A 19,168-nucleotide genomic window follows, 5' to 3' on the forward strand; every position below is an offset into this window, starting at 1 on the left:
TTTTGGTGGTCATTGGGACCATTTTTTTCCTTTAGCGTAGTTTACGTACAACAATAGTTACTATTCCAGCATTGATATGGAGCCTTTTGGGGCCTTGTATGGTAGGAGGTATCATTCTCCTGTTGGTTGGTTTGATGCCTTTGAGGTTCGACCCTAGGGCACTAAATTATTAAGAGAGTCGTTGGATAGATTGAAGCTTATTCAGGAAAAGCTTCTAGTAGTCCAGAGTCATCAGAAGATGTATGTGGACCGGAAAGTTCGAGACTTGGAGTTTATGGAAGGTGAGCACGTTCTTTTAAAAATTTCACCCATGAAGGATGTTATGAGGTTTTGTAAGAGGGGCAAGTTGAGCCCGAGGTACCTTGGCCCATTTGAGGTTCTTCACAGAGTTGGTGACGTTGCCTATGAGTTGGCTTTGCCACCAGGTCTGTCTAGTGTTCATCCGATCTTTCATTTGTCTATGTTGAAGAAGTACCATTCTGATGGCATTTACATTGTCCGTTGGTATTTAGTGTTGCTCGATGAGAATATGACCTATAAGGAGGAGCCGATAGCGATCTTGGATAGGCATGTTCGAAAGTTGAGGTCCAAGGAGATTGCTTCCGTAAAGGTTCAATGGAAGCACCGTCCTATTGAATAGGCTACTTGGGAGACCGAGTTTGATATTCGCGAGAGATATCCCAATTGTTTGCTAATTCAGGTACTTTTTTCCCCGTTCAACTTCCTTGTCGCTCGAGAGCAAGAGATTGTTTAATTGGTATTTGATATAATGACCTGTTTGGCCGTACGGTACTTTTGACCTTGTTTGGCCGTACGGTACTTTTGACCTTGTTTACCTTTTTTTCGAGCTTCATTAGCTTATATTAGACTTGCGGGGAAGGGTGGTACGATTTTCGAGGTCATCGGGTGAATATTAGATTGGTTTTTGTGATAATAAGCCTTAAAGCGAAAAAGGTTTGACCCAAAGTTGATTGTTGGGTAAACAAACCTTTTTTGAAAATCCATCCATTTCGAGAGGTCCGGATGGTCATTTGTGACTTGCGGGTATATTCGGTTCGATTCCTAATACGTTAGAGTGAATTTTAGGACTTGAGTTGGAAAGTTGGTTTTGGGGTATTAGGGGTTGACTTGGTCAACGAGACCCTTGTTGGGAAATCGAGGCCACGAGTGGGTTCATAGCGCATTTTTATGTGCGTTTACATGTTTGTTTTGTATCTATGGGGCCTCGGGTGATAGTCAGATTTCGGGTTGAGAATGGTCAAAAACAATAATGTTCTGGTGACTGGTGTTAGCCGCAGCGGCACCAGTACCACGACAGCAGTATCGCCGTGGCGATAGCCTTGCCGCTATAGCGGCTTAATGTACTATGGGGTGACCACCGTAGGGGTCATGTCACCGCGGCAGCAGTTCCGTCGTAGTGGACTGCCGGCTGCTGTAGCGGTCGACGGGGACTTAAATGCCTTAAATCCTTTTTAAAACCTTATCACTCTTCATTCATTACTCTAGGTTCTAGAGCTATTTTGAGAGCAAAACAGGAAATTCTGAGGAAATTCTTTATTGGGGTAAGTTCATCCAACCCTATTCTTCATTTATGATTCATAATCCACATTAGAAACTCCCTAATTCATGCTAGAGTCTTCCAATAACACAAGTATTAAAGATGGTTTTTGGGGTTTCTTTCTGGAATGAACTTTTGATTATCAAACCTTAATTTGTTGATGGAATAAGCTTATATTAGAATGGAATTGATGGGTAATAGTTATATAAACTTGAATTCTTCATTATTATTTACCAATTTATGAATTTGAGAGTTATGGTTCATACACAAAATTGGGGGTTTCATTTTAAATACGAATTTAGCTTATATTGAGTTGATTTAGGAATTGATTAGTGGGTTTTGATCACTTAGACTTGAAATGCATGTTTCACTTTTGAATTTCCTGTTTTGCCTTTGTGGACCCGTTTCCATAAATTCCATAGGTTTAAGTTGAACAAATTAAAAGCCTAGTAATATAGGTATTGTTCTTCATGATTTCTAATCTAGATTACATTATAAATAGACCTGGAGTATTTGGAGGCACTAAGAAAGGGAAAGTTGCTCGCGTGATTTGTTTGGGATTCCACTTCAGCACTCCAGGTAGGTTATGGCTTACTTTTGTGGTTAGACTCCGGTTAGCGACTCGTGAGTAGTACTAGGGAATTGTTGGCGACATCATGTGAACCTTCAGGTATGAAGTTCGGGATGGAATGCTTAGGTTGGTACTGTTGTGTGACTTGTACATTCGGGCTTGTGGCCTGTAGAATCCCTAGGTTTATGCTTGGCTTTTCTTATATGAATTGGTGGTTTCTATGTATTATGGGAGACTGGTTGGAAGGAACAGATCCATGTGATACTTGTACTATGAAAGTTGTCCTTATATGAATTGACTGGAATCCATATGTTATTTATGATATACTCATTGCATGAAATACTTTCTCATATGCATGATATATCCGTCTTAACATTGATATTGGGAGATGGTGATGATAGAGGTAAGTATGATTCATGCGACATTACTATATATGCATAGCCATCTCTATCCTGTGTGATACGGAGTGGTTAGCGATGATATTGAATGGAGGAGTCATTCTAGGCTGTGTGATACAGAAGGACGGTACATGGAATTAGTGGTCCCCCATGGGTCATGACTACCGATATGTGGACATTGTCCCTCCCCCCCCCCCCCCCCCCCCCCTCCTGGGAGAATGTGAGTATCATTGCATTAAATTCCATTTGCATACATATTATCTATTCTTATTGTTATTTGGAATGATAAATTCGAGTTATTGTGTCACGACCCAACCCGATGAGCCGTGACGGGAGTCTGACCTCTAGCGACCAAACACCCCTAAACACTTATCTGAAACATGCTGAACATCAATAGCCCATAAATGGCACAAACTAATCTCATAAAGAGGAAACATCCGAACTCTATACAATCTGCATATATATATATATATATATATATATATATATATATATATATATATATATATATATATATATATATATATATATATATATATATATAAACATAACATGCGGAAGAACAGTGCAAGCCAACTAGGCTGCCATATATACTGTACACAAAAGAATATAAGCTGACAAGGCTACATCGTCTGACTACTGCATACAACTGTCTACAGACCTCTACTGGAATAAAGCTGTAGAAAGGACGGGACAGGGCCCCGTCGTACCCATCTATATACATCTCAAAAGAATGGCCTACCAAAATAGACTGCAACTCCGGATCGAATGCAGTGCACTGATCGTTGCTGGATAAGGGTCCTACTAAGCTGGACCACCTCCCTGTCTACCTGTACCTGCGGGCATGAACGCAGCCCCCCTGAGCAACGGGGAGTCAGTACGGATAATGTACTGAATATGCAAGGCATAAACACAACATGTATATATGTAGAAAAATCATGAATAAGATCTGAATTCATAAGCTGAAATGACTATCTGTATGAATCTGTATGAACTAGTATCTGTCTGCATCTGACTGAATCTGTATGTCGGGAAGTATGGACATGCATATATATATATATATATATATATATATATATATATATATAAATATATACATATCTAGTAGGTACACACCTCATTATCACATCGCAGGCCACACCTTCACCCCCTATCAAGCGTGCCTTTCACATATAAAACGTAATATCACAGGTCACACCTTCACCCCCTGTCACGTGCGCCTTTCACTCATACCCCTAAGAATTGGAAGTGAATGCGTAGTGCAAGTAAAACTGAACAACAGGATTCTCAAAATAATATAATGACAATTTGCCTCTCATTGGGCCTTACTTAACGCATACTACTAGGACAGGAAATCACAAGATCTGTATATGAGGAAAATACCATAGTCGGGGTACGGGAACACCAAAACTGTATTTCTCCTAGTGCTTATAACAATAGAGTAATAGGGAAACTTGTTTACTCGTTTGTTCGTTCATATCAGAGGATCATGCCAAAATGAAATAAAGGGAAAACCTCAACATACCTTGAGATATATTCAATCGTCCAACTCTTATTCCTTGAACTCGTAAGTCTACAATTAAGATAACATAGGCCTTAATTAGGCTATTTACCTTACTCACTAATTATCATAATTACAAAAGAGCTTACCAACTATGGACAACATATCCCTTAAAAACGTATAAAACCCTCAACTCCTAATTCCATCCAATATCAACCACAATATCAATGATAAAAACAACACTTACATAACAAGATATACCCAAACACATCCCTCAATCATCTCTTGACATAACCCCAAAAGCACTATTTAACCTTTCATTAACTTATCACTTTCATAGTTATCTTCTCTTCACTTGAACTACTAAAACTCTTAGTAACTAACTTAAATACAAGGGTAGAAACCATTTACATACCTTGGAGGGATTAAAATCTCAAACCCTAGCTTCAAATCCAACTCTTCAAGCTTCACAACTTCAATCAAACCCTAGGAACAACCTTCCCTTTACTAGCTCGGGGTCACGGGGCTCGGATCTTACCTAATCTTCACCAATGATGATGGGAAATGTTAGGAGAAAATATAGTAGGGTTTCTCTAATTTGGGAATGAGAAAAATATGAAATAAAGTTGCGGACCACGTATTTATACTTGGAGAATTAACTGCTTCAGTGGTCCGGTTCAACGAGCGGGTCGACGACCCGTCGACGTGATCGTCGACGTGCGCCTACAGAATGCAGGGCTACAGAACCCTGTCGACGCCGCACAACGACGGTCCGTCGACAGGTTCGACGACCCGTCGATCATGACCGGTGTCTGCAGACTTTTCCAATTCAGTTCAGATCACGTCGATTCGATTTGTTCAACTTCTAATCCTGTAAATCACTAGGAATACCTGCTGGTACCATTGTACACGGGATAGGACACTTTCTATCTCCAAAACTCGGGCTCGGGTCTCAATTTTCAAGTCATACCCAATTAGGAAATCATAAGTTCTACCACTATGAAAACGAGGGGTGTAACATATTGGGTGATTATTGGGTCATGTTTGGCTTCGTGAAATATTTGAGACATCGTTTGGTAATTAATTATTCTACTTGGACTTGTTGACTTGTATCTGTCTGTGAGCATGATTATCTTTCCATTTTTTTGTTTGCATGCGTGATCTAACTATTGACGTCCTATGATGCTTACTCAGTATCATGTTTTGTACTGATGCTACTTTGTTGTACTCTTTTTATGAGTGCAGAGTACGCTGTTGGAGAAAATTCCACCCCTCGTGACTGATTCCGAGGCCTGATTCACTAGCATCCAGGATCAACACTTGGAAGATTTGCAGCCTGGATGGCTACTCTTTTATTACTTTTCTTATTTCTATCCTTGAGACAGTACTTATCTATAAGACTATGTATTCAGACTTACTACGTATTCAGACTTCATCTATGTAGTAGCTCTTGTACGACTTAGACTAGATTCATTTGGACATGTATTATTCCGCACTTATTATTACTTTTATGTCAGACTTATTTATATTATGGTTGGGAGTTGATTTTATTTGTTTGTTTATAAGTTGGTTAAGTGTCGGGTTCGCCTATCGAGGTGGGAAAATAGTAGGTGCCCGCACATTTTTCGAGTTGGGGTGTCACAGAAGGAAACTAATGAGTTGCAAAGGCAAGTTGAAAAGGTCCTTGAGAAGGGCCTAGTCAAAGAGAGTCTTTGTCCATGTGTCATTCCGGTGATTCTAGTTCCAAAGAAAGATGACACTTGGAGGATATGCTTGATTGTAAAGCCGTCAACAGAATAACGGTAAATATCGACATCCCATTCCTAGACTTGATGACATGTTAGATGAGATTTGTTGATCAAGTGAGTTTTCTAAAGTTGATCTTAGAAGTGGTTATCACCAAATTCGAATGAACCCCGGTGGTGAGTGGAAAACGGCCTTCAAGACCAAGTTTGGTCTATATGAGTGGCTTGCTATGCCATTCGATCTAACCAATGCTCCTAGCACCTTCATTCGATTGATGAATCATGTGTTGAAACCCTTTATCAATAAATTTGTTGTGGTTTACTTTTATGACATTCTTGTGTATAATAATTCTATTGAGTGAGCCATTTGAGGCAAGTGTTTGATGCCTTGTTGTGTGAGATGTTATTTGCTAATCTTAAGAAGTGTTCCTTTTGTGTTGATAAGGTGGTATTCTTGGGTTTTGTTATGAGTGTGAATGGTGTGGAGGTGGATGAAGAAAAGGTGGAATTGATTAGAACTTGGCGTACTCCTAAAAATGCAACCGTTGTGAGGATTGTCCATGGGTTGGAAAGTATCTACCGACGTTTTGTTAAAGGGTTTAGCACTATTTCTTCTCCCTTAACCGAGTTGAGAAAAAATGATGTTCCTTTTGTTTGGAGAGATGAGCAAGAAAAGGCGTTTCGAGAATGGAAGTCCATGTTGAGTTCGTCACCTTTGTTGCAATTGCCGAATTTCGAGAAGACATTTGAGATAGAATGTGATACTTCGGGTGTCAGCATAGGTAGAGTGTTGATGCAAGAGGCAAACCATTGGCTTTACTTAGTGAAAATCTAAAAGGGGCGTCATTGAATTACTCTACTTATGACAAGGAGTTGTATGCACTTGTGAGAGTGTTGACTCATTGGCAACACTAATTATGGCACAAAGGGTTCGTGATTAGATCAGACCATGAATCCTTAAAGCACATGAAGAGTCAATCCTAGCTAAACAAGAGGCATGCAAAATGGATGGAATACATGTAGACATTCCCTTATATGATCAATTACAAACGGGGTAAGGAGAATGTTGTGGCAGATGATTTTTCTAGAAGGTTTGTATTGGTAAACACTATGACTTCTAGAATGATGGGATTCAAAAGCCTCAAAGGGTTCTATTCCCAAGATCCCGATTCAATGAATTTTGTGAAGAGTTGACTCAAGGGAAGAGAGTTGATCGGTTCCAACTAGTTGATGGGTTCTTGTTCAAGGATGGTAGAGTGTGTGTTCCTATGAGCTCATGAAGGGAGCTATTTTAAAGGAAGCTCATAGTGGTGGAATGATGGGACACTTTGGTGCATCCAAAACGCTTGACATCCTTAATGAATAATTCTATTGGCCCAAAATGAAACATGATGTGGAATAGCTTTGCGGACAATGCTTGTAGTGCAAACAATCAAAATCATAGACACGTCCATAAGGTTTCTACACACCCCTTCCCACCCTCAATGGTCCTTGGATAGACATATCTATGAATTTTGTTTTGGGTATTCCAAGAACAAAAGGGGATATGATAGCATTTTTGTCGTGGTAGATCAATTTTCAAAGATGTCTCATTTTATACCATGCCATAAATATGATGATGAATATCATGTAGCATCTTTATTTGTCGTGCATGCGCTTAAATTGCATGGAGTACCTCACACTATTATTGGTGATAGGTGTAACGGTTCGCATTTTTGCGGGCGAGGTTAGCGCTCGAAAAAGCTGCTTCGAAATCATTGGTGCTCTTTCGGACTTTGTTTTAAAAGAGACGCCACCTAACTTTTAAGAAATTAGGAAAATCAATTTTGAAGGGTTTATTCATACACCGTGAAAAATCCTTCTTAATACAAAGTTCTAGGTAAGGGTTCGGGTGATCCCCTAGGGAAGGTGTTAGGCACCTTAATATTAAGGATCCGTACTGTATGGTTGACCTTCGAATTCCAATGTGTGAGTATTTGCATGAACTGTTTATTTGGTGTTTATTTCCCGCATTATAAAAATCTATCATTTGCATATCATTTTAAAAAAAGAAATTGAATGTATTCCCTTTACATATAAGGTATTTTAGGTTCGGATTTATAATATCTGGATATAATTAGTTCCTTTTATATATAAGGATAATAGTGTTTTTGTAAAGATAAAAGTTCATTTAAAGTATGGGATAAATGAGTTTTGTTCATGCTTGACTGATACATAGTCCGAGTTAAGTTTTTAGAATGTCTTTTTATCTAAACTTTGTGTTTTCAAATGATTTACACGGATTTAATTTATAAGAGGCTTGTTTATATAATCAAATTATCTTTCTTGGACCTAAAATTTTAACTTAAAGCCCAATGATTTGTAAAAATAAGAGTAGCGTTTTGACGTGGGCTTTAGCCCAAGTTTATGCTTTTTTTTGAAAAAATTAGTGAAGTGTTTTAGGTCTGCTAGGTTTTTAGCCCAAAATTTCATTTTTTTCTCTAGCTATTGGGCTCAGTCCAAGACGTGTTTTCTCTCATCTTTTCTGAAATTTTTTGGTTAATTGGGACTGTAAAAATGTGATTTTAGGTTGGGCCTTAGCCCTCAAAATTCCTCAATCTTTAGAATGAGCCTAGTCCAAAGAAATACTTGCGTTTTTGGTGCATGAATACACTATATATATGAATTTAAAATTGTTTTTCTGACTGGTTTTTAGTCCAAAGAAAGAACCTGTTCTGGCATTTAAAAGCATACTATTTTTAGGCGCAATTTTTGAAATTATTTTTTTCTGCCTGGACTTAGAAGAAATCTTTTGGAAAACTGAGTTTAAAACAAGAAAACGCTCTTGGTTAAAGAAGAAAAAACGTCAAACTTGGTTTTTTCTTTGTTTAGGAAGATGATAACAATATTTTCAGTAAATGAACTAATCCTTTTCATTCTTTTACTAATTTACTTAGCCATTTTTACTCTTTCAAAAAATCATTTATATTAAGCTAGGCTTTGAAAATCGCGTGAGGGCCTAAAGTCGAACTAAACGGCATATGTACCGTTTGCCTAAGATGTCTAGTTCAAACCATAAATGATTCCAATAATAGTGTGAGTTGTTTTACAACATACAAATACAGTACAACACTTTAATCAACAAAATAAACTGGCATGATAAAATTAAAGGAGGAGGGATAGGCTAGGGGTGTACCAAACCCCTCGTTAACTATTTTTACCCATGGTTGGGCCTTCATGTCATTCTCAACCATGACTGGGCCTTCATGTCATTCTCACCCATGACTGGGCCTTCAATAATATTAGCTTCCCTTTCTTTCATCGGACTTAATAATTTATTGAAGGAAAATTTCCTATTGCGCCTTTGGCCCAATAAGGTGGCTGGACTTCGGCCCAAATGGCCATGCAGTGAGAGGAGGAAAAAGAAAAGGACCCAAGTTAGTCTACGTTTGCTGAACCTATCACTAGTATAATTATACACATAACCATATATATCAAATTTGGTTACAAAGTGCACAATTAAAGGACTCGATTGTATACTATTGGCTTCACTAATTTGTAACTCATGCCATACAAGGGAAAAGATTGTCACCACTCGTATTCCCGACGCCGCAGAAGTTTCAAGGGATTTCATGAACCTCAGACATGGTTGGACATCGGGGAATGGCTAAGACCTATCCCCCAAACCACCTCAACTCCCCAAACCAGTGTTGTCATAGGATAAAATCAGAGTCCTGTAATTGTGCGCAAGAATCACCACATATGGAAGTAATTTAATTACAAACCATGCTAAAAATAAACTCAAAGTCATAATAAGAAAACTGAGACAGATATGGCAGTGTGATGATATGAAAAATAATATAACAACTTCAAAATACTTAATCAATAGATGATTCCAACAAAAACCCATCCTCTTTTTTCTTTGCAACTGGGGTTTAATGAAAACTGGCCCATTTCTAATTTATCCTGAATTGGGCTAGGCCCAACTGCCTTTAAAAGGAAAAATGCATTTTTGAAATTTTAAAGCTCCAGTGAAGTTTCTACCCCCTTTATTCATGTATAAATCCTGTCTATAACTGACGTATTCCCTTATATACACATAGTATACTATGATATACACATGTGATGTGTATACCTAGTCTATACCATATGTATATCCCTCCTCCTTTTCATTAACCTATGTATATTCTGTGTATATTCATACTCTTTGTATTTAAATTTTAAACTCAAGGTCATTTTGTTCACCTAATTAATCCTTACTCCTTAGAACAGTGTCCAAATATAAATCCAAAGCTAGTTCAAGTCCCATTTAATTCCTATACATGTCTGGCAGATGATTCACCAGCTTCACATGTTAGCAGACCTCATAGTAGTAAGTGTGAGGACTGCTTAATGCAATAATAGAAACACAGTAGAGAGATACAAGTAAAGAGAAAAATCCTACAACTTATGATCACAAAGAAGGGTTGGAACACCAAGAGATCTGAATTAAAACAACACTGAATAAATTGAGACTGGGCAAATTTAGATTCCCAGAGAAAAACCACAGAAATGAGCCTTTGTTTTAATCAACAGTAGTAGGAACATATATACAGCCAGATTTCATGTAAGTTGCCACTTAAGTAAAAGAGAAAGGAGCAGCTACATATATCACCAAGCCTCATAGAAAAGGAATGGCATAAGATTTCAAAACAACTCTTTGTAACTTAGAATTTTCTTAACCCCCTAAAAAGGACACTTATTACTAACAGCCTTAAACTAGTCCATTTTCCTTAGAAAGAAAGCAAAAATCACCTTATTGAAGCAACTAATTTCTTCTTCCTAATTTCCTAAGTTCCCTTAGGCATTCAAAAAAGTTAACTTTTCCCATCCCTGTCTATTTCCAACCTTTGATAAAATGGTGAGATCAAGAAAGGTCAATGCACCCTTATGACAGTAATGCCCCCCATGGTCCATAGGTTGTGTCATGACACCCCTCATTTGGAGGGTAGGTACTATGAGTCAAGCTAAGCTTGGCTCTTCCCTGCCCCCTCTTTGAGGTGTCTTTGGAAAGACCACCCTATGCCAAGTGGTTCACAAGCTGTTTTAAGAGTACTCACAATATCCTTAACAACAACATTAAACTAATTCTTTCTTGTCACTCATTCATTATTTAACACAGAGCCAACATTTAGTTGTTCCATCCTATAGTCTAAACATGATGGGGCTTTAAACACACCAACAGTATAGAGACAAACCTTATTAAACAAAGTACAACTTTATCTTTTCAATCCAAATTACACTACAATGCACATTAAGGTCCAAATGCAACAGTTCAAGTTCAGAAGCAAGGATTCTCACCAATTTTATATTAACTAAAATGTCCTCTTGTTAGATTCAAACTATGTCAAGGACACAACATAGGCAGGTCAAGCATAAATATATCATATAGGTTTTCGTTGAACATATTTATTCTCAAACAACAAAAAGCAAACAAGTTTGGACTTTGAAACATGAATCCAAGTCCTGATAAATGGCTTACTCCCAGAACTTTAGTCAATACAACAGTTTTTAATCCCTTTAATTATGGCAGAGAATGTGATAGACCCTCACACTTTGTTTTAACTTGGTTTTAATAGCATAAAATCTCAAGGATCCCCCAGGGCATGATAAACTCCTCCTAACCAATCCTAAGATCTTAGAGAATCCCACAATCATGGGAATAAGGTTTAGGAGAAAAGGAAACCTCAGGGTCCTGCAAGAGAAACAGGGTAGGGTGAGGTCATCACATCCCCATCCCTCTCCTGAGTTGTGCTTTCAGTAAAAAGGGAACAAATTCCCCACTGATCACTACCTCCAGTTCATGCCTAAGCTCACCTTTTACTTTCCTGAGGCAACCTCAACTCCCTACCTCATCCTATGCCTAGTGGCAGCCACCAAGACCTTGTGGTCAAGACTAGTTTGACACTGCCCTTAAATCAAATTCTATCTAAATTCCTAGTTGACCACACAAGTTAACAATTTCAATCAATTCAGTCTAGGGTCTCAACTATGCAAACTATTTTGAATTCCCTTTAGACATTACCACTTTGAAAAGATTTGAACATCTTAATCATCACAAGCTTAAGTTTAGATTGAACATCAATCCTTAGACTCAGATAGCTCCTTTTTACTGGTTGATTAATCATTTTTAACAGCCAAAGAGCATATTAGGACTCAATTACCCTTTTAAACTCACTAGACCCCTTTGAAGACTCAAGCATGAACTAAACATGAAAAAATTGAGGGTCTGATGACACAAAGATCAAGACAAATAGTAATATCACACAATTATTTTAGCGCTATCTAAGTATCCTAATTCTTCTTAGATGATTTTACAGTTTCACAAGCCAATATCAGCCTCTAGTGGACCATCTGAGAGCACACTATGCCAAACGAATAGACCTTATTCCCACTCTTCATTTTTTAGAACTTCTACATCATTTCTAGAGTGTTATTGTTTTAGCTTACGTTCAATGTATAGGATACAACTACTCAAAGTTATTTTAGGCTAATCCAAACACATTCAAACAGATTTAAATAGACTCAGACCCATTCAAATGCAATCAGACCCTCACTCAATCCTATTCGAGTGCCTTGACCACATTATAAGACCCATTTAAGTACCTAGACTTTTTAAGCTTTTTTTAAGTCCAAACTTGATCCTTTGCTTGTCCTAATCATGACTCGTGCTATCTAATTGACATAGATTAAGTATATAGACTTAGGAAAGCAGATTGAAGATTCAAATTTAACATAGTCTCATCAAGAAAATAGCAACTGCCTTAAATTATTCAAGATGGACCATCACAGTACCTTAGCAATCTCTTACATTCAAATAGGATTAGTATTTGTCTAAAAACAAAGTTACTATTATTAATCCTGTAACCAGATTTTGTCATTTTTAAGAAATGAGCAGCCAAATAGGAACTTCAATATCCAATGAAGCATACAACAATCTGTACATTCTATCTATGGAACAACATCATTAAATTATCTAGACTCACACATTCAGTCCATATTAAAAACCAATATTAAGGTTAAGCATGTACTTTATGAAAAATAAGAAAGTAATCTCTATTTCCAAACATCTAATGAACATTAAGCATCATTTAGAACAACACATTACTACTTAATTGAACCCAAGACAATCTAACAACAAACTAACATCAAACAACCATTACCACATGATAAAACTACTAAAAAATAACAAAAATAAACAAAAGGATAAAATGTTACCTTTTTAAAGTGCAGCTGTGGTCAAGATTGAACTTGAAAGCCTTTTTGTGCTTCCAAAAACCCACACTCAGCCACACCAGACTCAAAACAAGAAGAAACAAATTTTTAGAACTAAGAAAAAGACCTCAACTTAAGTCAAAGTTTTAAAGAATTTATACTGAGAGGCCTGAATTTGAAGTTTCTAGCCTCTTTTGGTTTTTTCCAATTTTTCTGACCTTGTTTCATGGTGAGGGTGGGGTTCTATTTATAGAACCCCAAAAATTATTCAAACCCTCATAATACCGATGTGGGACAACTAATCTTTCCCAGAAAATAACCTTGTAAAGCAAATCTAGGGCTCAAAATAACTTAACAACAAATGAATGGCCAGATCTGAGCCTTATTCGACTCGATCCCAACCATTCACCCCCAACCAATGGAATCGAGCAAAATGAACACAATACAACAAAATCAGGCAGCAAGAATCAACTTTGACTAAATAATTTCAAAGAAAAGCAAAAGAAAAAGGGTCCATTACCGATTTTGGAAAGATCTGGGTAAAAACAACCTTAAAATTAATTCGTTGCACATAAATAATGCTGTAAAGCTGTGCATCTTACACTTGCTCTGCAAACTTACCATTTTTGGGATGAGAGAGAAGAAGAAAACAATGGCGGCTACTAGGGTTTTGCGAGAAAGAGGGATGGGAGAGAAGGGGAAAAGGGTTCGTTTGATATGAAATGAAAAAGGGGATATACCCCTTTATCTGTACGCATGACTGGGTTGGGCCGGGTCTTGGCCTATTTTAGGCTGGACTCGGTCCAAGTTTTAAAAATATAAGGCTGGCTCCTTTTTTTTAGTGCGTGTGTGTATATATATATATATATATATATATATATATATATATATATATATATATATATATATATATATATATATATATATATATATATATGTATGTATGTATATGTATACGTAGTGTATACATGCGTATATATAGAGTAAAAATAGGTAATGCAATAATCAGATAAAAATTAAAATTGATTATTGGTAATATATTCTAATTATAAATAAATTAGGGCATAATTAACTTATTAAAATAATTTTAAAATGGCCAATTGTGTAAATGGGCTTAATTTTGCGAATATGGCCCTATTTGATTCTAATCCAACTGATTATTTCAATTATGGCCATATTTGTCCTAATTAGAAGATTTTAAAATTAAATTGCATTAATGAACTTAATTAATTTGAGCCACTGAATTTGGTTATTTCAATTAAGGCCATTAAGAGGCTAATTTTACAAAAATCACCCCAATTTCCTTAAACCATGAATTTGTTAAATTAATTGTGGCCATAACAAAATAATTAAATAATTTAAAAATCAGTTTGCAATAATGACCACCTAATTGATTAATTAAAACATTTATAGATAATTATAAATATTTTTGACAAATTACACAATTATACAAAATTAAAGATTGAGGGGTGAAATAGTTAATTATTTAAATTACTCAAACTCCTTGGATTGAAGAGAATAAAGTATTTGCTAATTTTGATTTTTGACAATTTAAACAATCAAATAAATGATTATTATTTCTTCAACAAATTGCCCTTTTTTCTTTTGATTAAATCTAACAAATACCTCATAAATGTCATAAAAAGTACCAATTAATTTCTAAATAATTTGTGATGTCATAAAAATCTTTTTTTTAACCAATTTAAAGGGGTAAAATATGGACTTGAACAATTTATATAAAAATCATTTAAACCCTTCAAAGTGCATAGCTCATTTTATTTATTTTCCAAGGAGTCTGAGTGATTAAATAGGTTTCAACAATAGGGACTCCAAATGTCTTAGTCATTTGTAGAATAGTCTATGGGGTACACTTGGTACCAAACTCATGTTCTCTACTTCTTGTCACCCTCAAACGGATGGACAAACCGAAGTAGTGAGTAGGACTCTTGGGAGCATGCTTAGGTCTATGATTAGAGGAAAACCAACCTCTTGGGAGGACCATTTGCCTTTGATTGAATTTTCTTATAATCGGTCCCTCCATTCCTCTATTGACATGACTCTATTTGAAGTTTGCTATGGTTTTTACCCCTTGGTTCCCTTTACCTTAACCCCCCTGTCTAGTGATGTTGTTTTTAGCCTAGATGGAAAGCAAAGGGCAGCCGAGATGATGAAGATTCATGCCAAGGTAAATGAGAACATGGAGAAGATCAACACTAAGGTGGCTAAATGACAAAACCATGGGAGGAGAAAAGTGGATTTCCACCCCGATGATTAGGTGTGATGTCCATTTTCGGATAGAGAGATTCCCTCAAGTGTGGAAAAGAAATTTGTGCCCAAAAGGAGATGGACCCTTCAAAGTCCTTGAGAAAATAAATGACAATGCCTACAAGATTGACTTACCAAGTGAGTATAATGTTCACAACGTTTTCAGTAAAAGTGATCTATCTTCTTGTGTTGTAGGTGATCCTTTAGATTCGAGGACGAATCTTTTCCAAGAAGGGGAGGATGATATGATATTGAAAGGTCCAACCGCTTCAAGACCATTCACTCGGAATCAAGCCACATAACACTAAGCCTTGCAAGCAATTTTCATGCAAAATGGAACCTTGGAGACCCTTGAAGAGCAACATGCCAAAGTGTTATATCCCGTATTTTATACGTTCGGATATTCCAAGGCAGTCGTAACGAAGTTAAGGGAATGACCATCTTCCAAATGTATTTCAATGAACAAGTGGGTTATAAATATTATTCACAACATTAGTATTATGGAAATATTAAGAAAGGTTGAGGGCGAAAAAGGAAATTCACAAAATAGAACCATGGTGATATTATGGAAGGCTAGGGGTAAAATGGTAATTTCACAAAGTTCAAGAAAATTCTAGAAAAAATAAAAATAAATAAATAAATAAGTAAGTAAGTAAAGAAAGGAGCATGTGGCCATTTTATATGTGAAGGGGGCAAAGTGTAAATATAGATGGACTAAAGTGTATGAAAGAAGACACTTGGTCTTCTTTGACCAAGTGAGGAAAAATCAAGAAAAGAAAAGAAACATCAAGAAAAAGGGAGAGAATTCTAGAAAAGAAAGAAATGAGGCATGTGACCATAATTGGGGGACTAAATTGCAATTATGGATAAGTGATGGAAGACCTATATATATATATATATACATAAGAGGTCTTCATAATTAAATTAGAGAGAAAGAAAGAACAACAAAAAAAAAAAGGGGGAAAGAAAGAGAGAGGGTTCGGCCAAGGTATGGCCAAGCATGGCCATGGGAGATTTGATCAAGAAAAATTATTTCTTTCAAGCTTTTATACTAAGTGGAAGGTTCTCTACAACGTGGAGTATTCGTTGGAACAAGTGAATCATTCGTTTCGCAAAAATGAGGTTCTAGCCGGGAAAAGGAACTAGTGCTAAGGTAAGGTTTAAACCTTATTTTCATATGTTATAGATGATTGTGTATGTTGTGGAGTGTGTAGATGAAGGAAGTTCATGAAGTTGTGGTGAGTTGTATGTTGGCCGAATATATGTGGTGTTGGACTGAAATGATGAATTAATATTATTTAGTAATTTGATTGTTGTGTTATGAATTCTATAATGTAAAAGGGATGAAAAACATGAAAACATGCATATAGAGATGTGGCCGTGTGGTGCATGTGGTGTGTTGTGTAGGAAGAATGGATTAAGAGTATTTAGTATGTTGGTTGTGATTGTAATGTCAAGAAATGGGTGAAATTCATAAAGATGTGTATAATGTTGTTGTATGGCCGAATATGTGTAGTATTGTGTAGACAAGATGAAATGATTTTATTTAGAAGTTTAATTGTTGTATGGTGAAATCCATAATGTAAAATGAATGAAAAACCATGAATATAATATGTTGGAATGGTAGCCGTATGGAGTAGTGTTGGCCATGTATATGTGTTGTGTTGTGTGAGAGGATTGAATTAATTATATGAAGTATGTTGTTTGTTGTTGTAATATATAGAAAAGATGGATGAAAATGCATGAAAATATGTAGGAAGTGGTTATGGTCAAATAATAGGCGTTTTGGTAAGCTAAGGTAAATTGATGTTATTTGACATTCTAGTTGTCGTTGTTATGGATTATGTGATGAAGAATGGAGGTCGTTGTTGAAGTTAGCATACATGAATGATGATGACATGCATGGTTGTTGTTGAATTGGACGGTTTCGGGCAAAGTAATATGTGGATTGAGTCGTTGAAAGATTATGTGAATTGAATTGAATTAAATGTTGGAATGTTGCTAGAATGCATTGCTAATATTGTTGTTGGTTTGGCCGAGTTCCATTCTCGGATTGTTGTTGTTAAATTTGGCCGAGCTAGAATCTCGGGGGTGGTGTATTTACAGGGGAGATGCTGCCGAAATTTCGGCAGAATATAAATGAATGTGTTTGAAAGGTTAAGGCAAGTATATGACAAAGGATCTAACGAATGTGTGAACTCCTTTGAATGTAGATTAACAAGTTGGACGAATAAGCGTAGCTAGTAAGGCGCGGCGCAGGTATGTTAAGGCTAAGCCCTTTTCTTTCTATGGCATGAATCCTATGATGTAGTCTTATAAATGTTCCCCATAACGTCCTTGTTTTCAAAAGCTAGAAGTTATGAATTCAAACCATGATTTCCTTTCCAAAAGTTATAAATGTTTTCCAAAATATACATTTTTCTCCAAAATCCAAGTTTTACGTTTTTGAAAGTTTTTATAACTAAAACAACGACTACGGAGTTATGATGACAATAATGAAGCCAGACATGAGAAAGTGTCTATGACGAATATGCCAAGGATATGTTCTTACCATGAATACGACGATATGAAATGTTAAGCTACTTTTGGATAATGACTATTTTGAAGGTTTTAAAGTATATGAAGTAATATGTTATGATCCTGTTTTATGTTTTCCCGAGATAATGTTCTTCAGTGATAGTCTCGCCTTATAATTGTTCCTTCAAGGCGTGACATGACGACTATGATGATTCCATAATACAATCGGAGGTTACGGACCTTACGTCACTCCGATAGACACATGACTTTCCTTGGGCTCTCATGCATGCTATATATGTATATGGGAGGGGGGAAGGGATACATGTATATGGGGATATGGGGAAGGGACACATGTTTCATCGCCACCTGGTCAGCTGGCATTATCATCCCGGACGCGGGATGCCTGGACGCGGGATATATGGGCGAGCCGATATATTTCGGCGCAATGTGGGCGAGCCGACTTGTTCGGTGCTATGATATGATATGACCCGATAAGCATGCATGGTTTCTGCCCTAAGTGGCATTCATATGTACAGGTATCTCAATCAGCCTATGATACGCTATATGGCTCCCTATGATATGATATGATATGATATGACATGATATGATATGATATGATACGACAGGATACGATATGATATGATATGACATGATATGATATGATACGACATGATATGCTATGATATGACATGATATGATACGATATGACATGATATGACATGATATGATATGACACGATATGGTATGACATGATATGTTCCATATGAGATGCCATATGATTCCTTTGTGATTATCTCCACTGGTACCTCTCCTTGTATTGTCGTTCATGCCTTACATACTCAGTACATTGCTCGTACTGACCCCTCTTCTTCGGGGGCTGCGTTTCATGCCGCGCAGGTACACCCAGATGAGCTGAGGCCCTTATAGAAGATGTTCCAGCGAAGTTGGCGAGCTCCAGTTAGCCCGGGAGTGTAGCCGAGTCAGTGTATATGTGCCATGGTTTCCGATTGCAGTTAGAGACTTTGCAGACAGAGTCGTGGGTATAGAGCGTCAGCTTTGTAGACGGCTTCGCCTGTCAATATGTTATTACGTTTCATGTCACGCGTTCCATATGATGATACACTCTCCAAAATAAAATAAAATTGAGAGCTTACTATACATTTTATTCTGAATTGATTCCAGAGTTTATTTATGTAATAAGAGTCAGCGGGTTCGCTCGGCTCCAGATATGGGGTCGGGTGCCCATCACACCCTAGTAAGGTCGGGGTGTGACACAAAGTCTAAAATGTGTGGAACATCGCTTGGAGTGAAAATGAAGAAGAAATGAAGAGTACGGTCCAATTAATGGACCGTAAATCTATCGACGGACCGTAAATGTGA

General features: G+C 36.9%; 2 long non-coding RNA genes across 2 annotated transcripts; one reads left to right on the top strand and one right to left on the bottom strand.

Annotated features, from left to right (window-relative positions):
- Positions 1–8,819: 8,819 nt before the first annotated feature.
- Positions 8,820–13,723, bottom strand: LOC132599647 (uncharacterized). Its single transcript, XR_009566915.1, has 3 exons — positions 13,628–13,723; positions 13,010–13,090; positions 8,820–9,486 (listed from the first exon to the last, which is right to left on the bottom strand). It is a non-coding gene; the product is annotated as an uncharacterized LOC132599647 (long non-coding RNA).
- A 2,490-nt stretch (positions 13,724–16,213) lies between these two features.
- LOC132599648 (uncharacterized) lies at positions 16,214–18,952 on the top strand. Its single transcript, XR_009566916.1, has 3 exons — positions 16,214–16,424; positions 17,485–17,530; positions 18,686–18,952. It is a non-coding gene; the product is annotated as an uncharacterized LOC132599648 (long non-coding RNA).
- Positions 18,953–19,168: the final 216 nt, after the last annotated feature.

Source organism: Lycium barbarum, chromosome 6 (genome assembly GCF_019175385.1).
Source record: "Lycium barbarum isolate Lr01 chromosome 6, ASM1917538v2, whole genome shotgun sequence".
Classification (NCBI taxonomy): Eukaryota; Viridiplantae; Streptophyta; class Magnoliopsida; order Solanales; family Solanaceae; genus Lycium; species Lycium barbarum.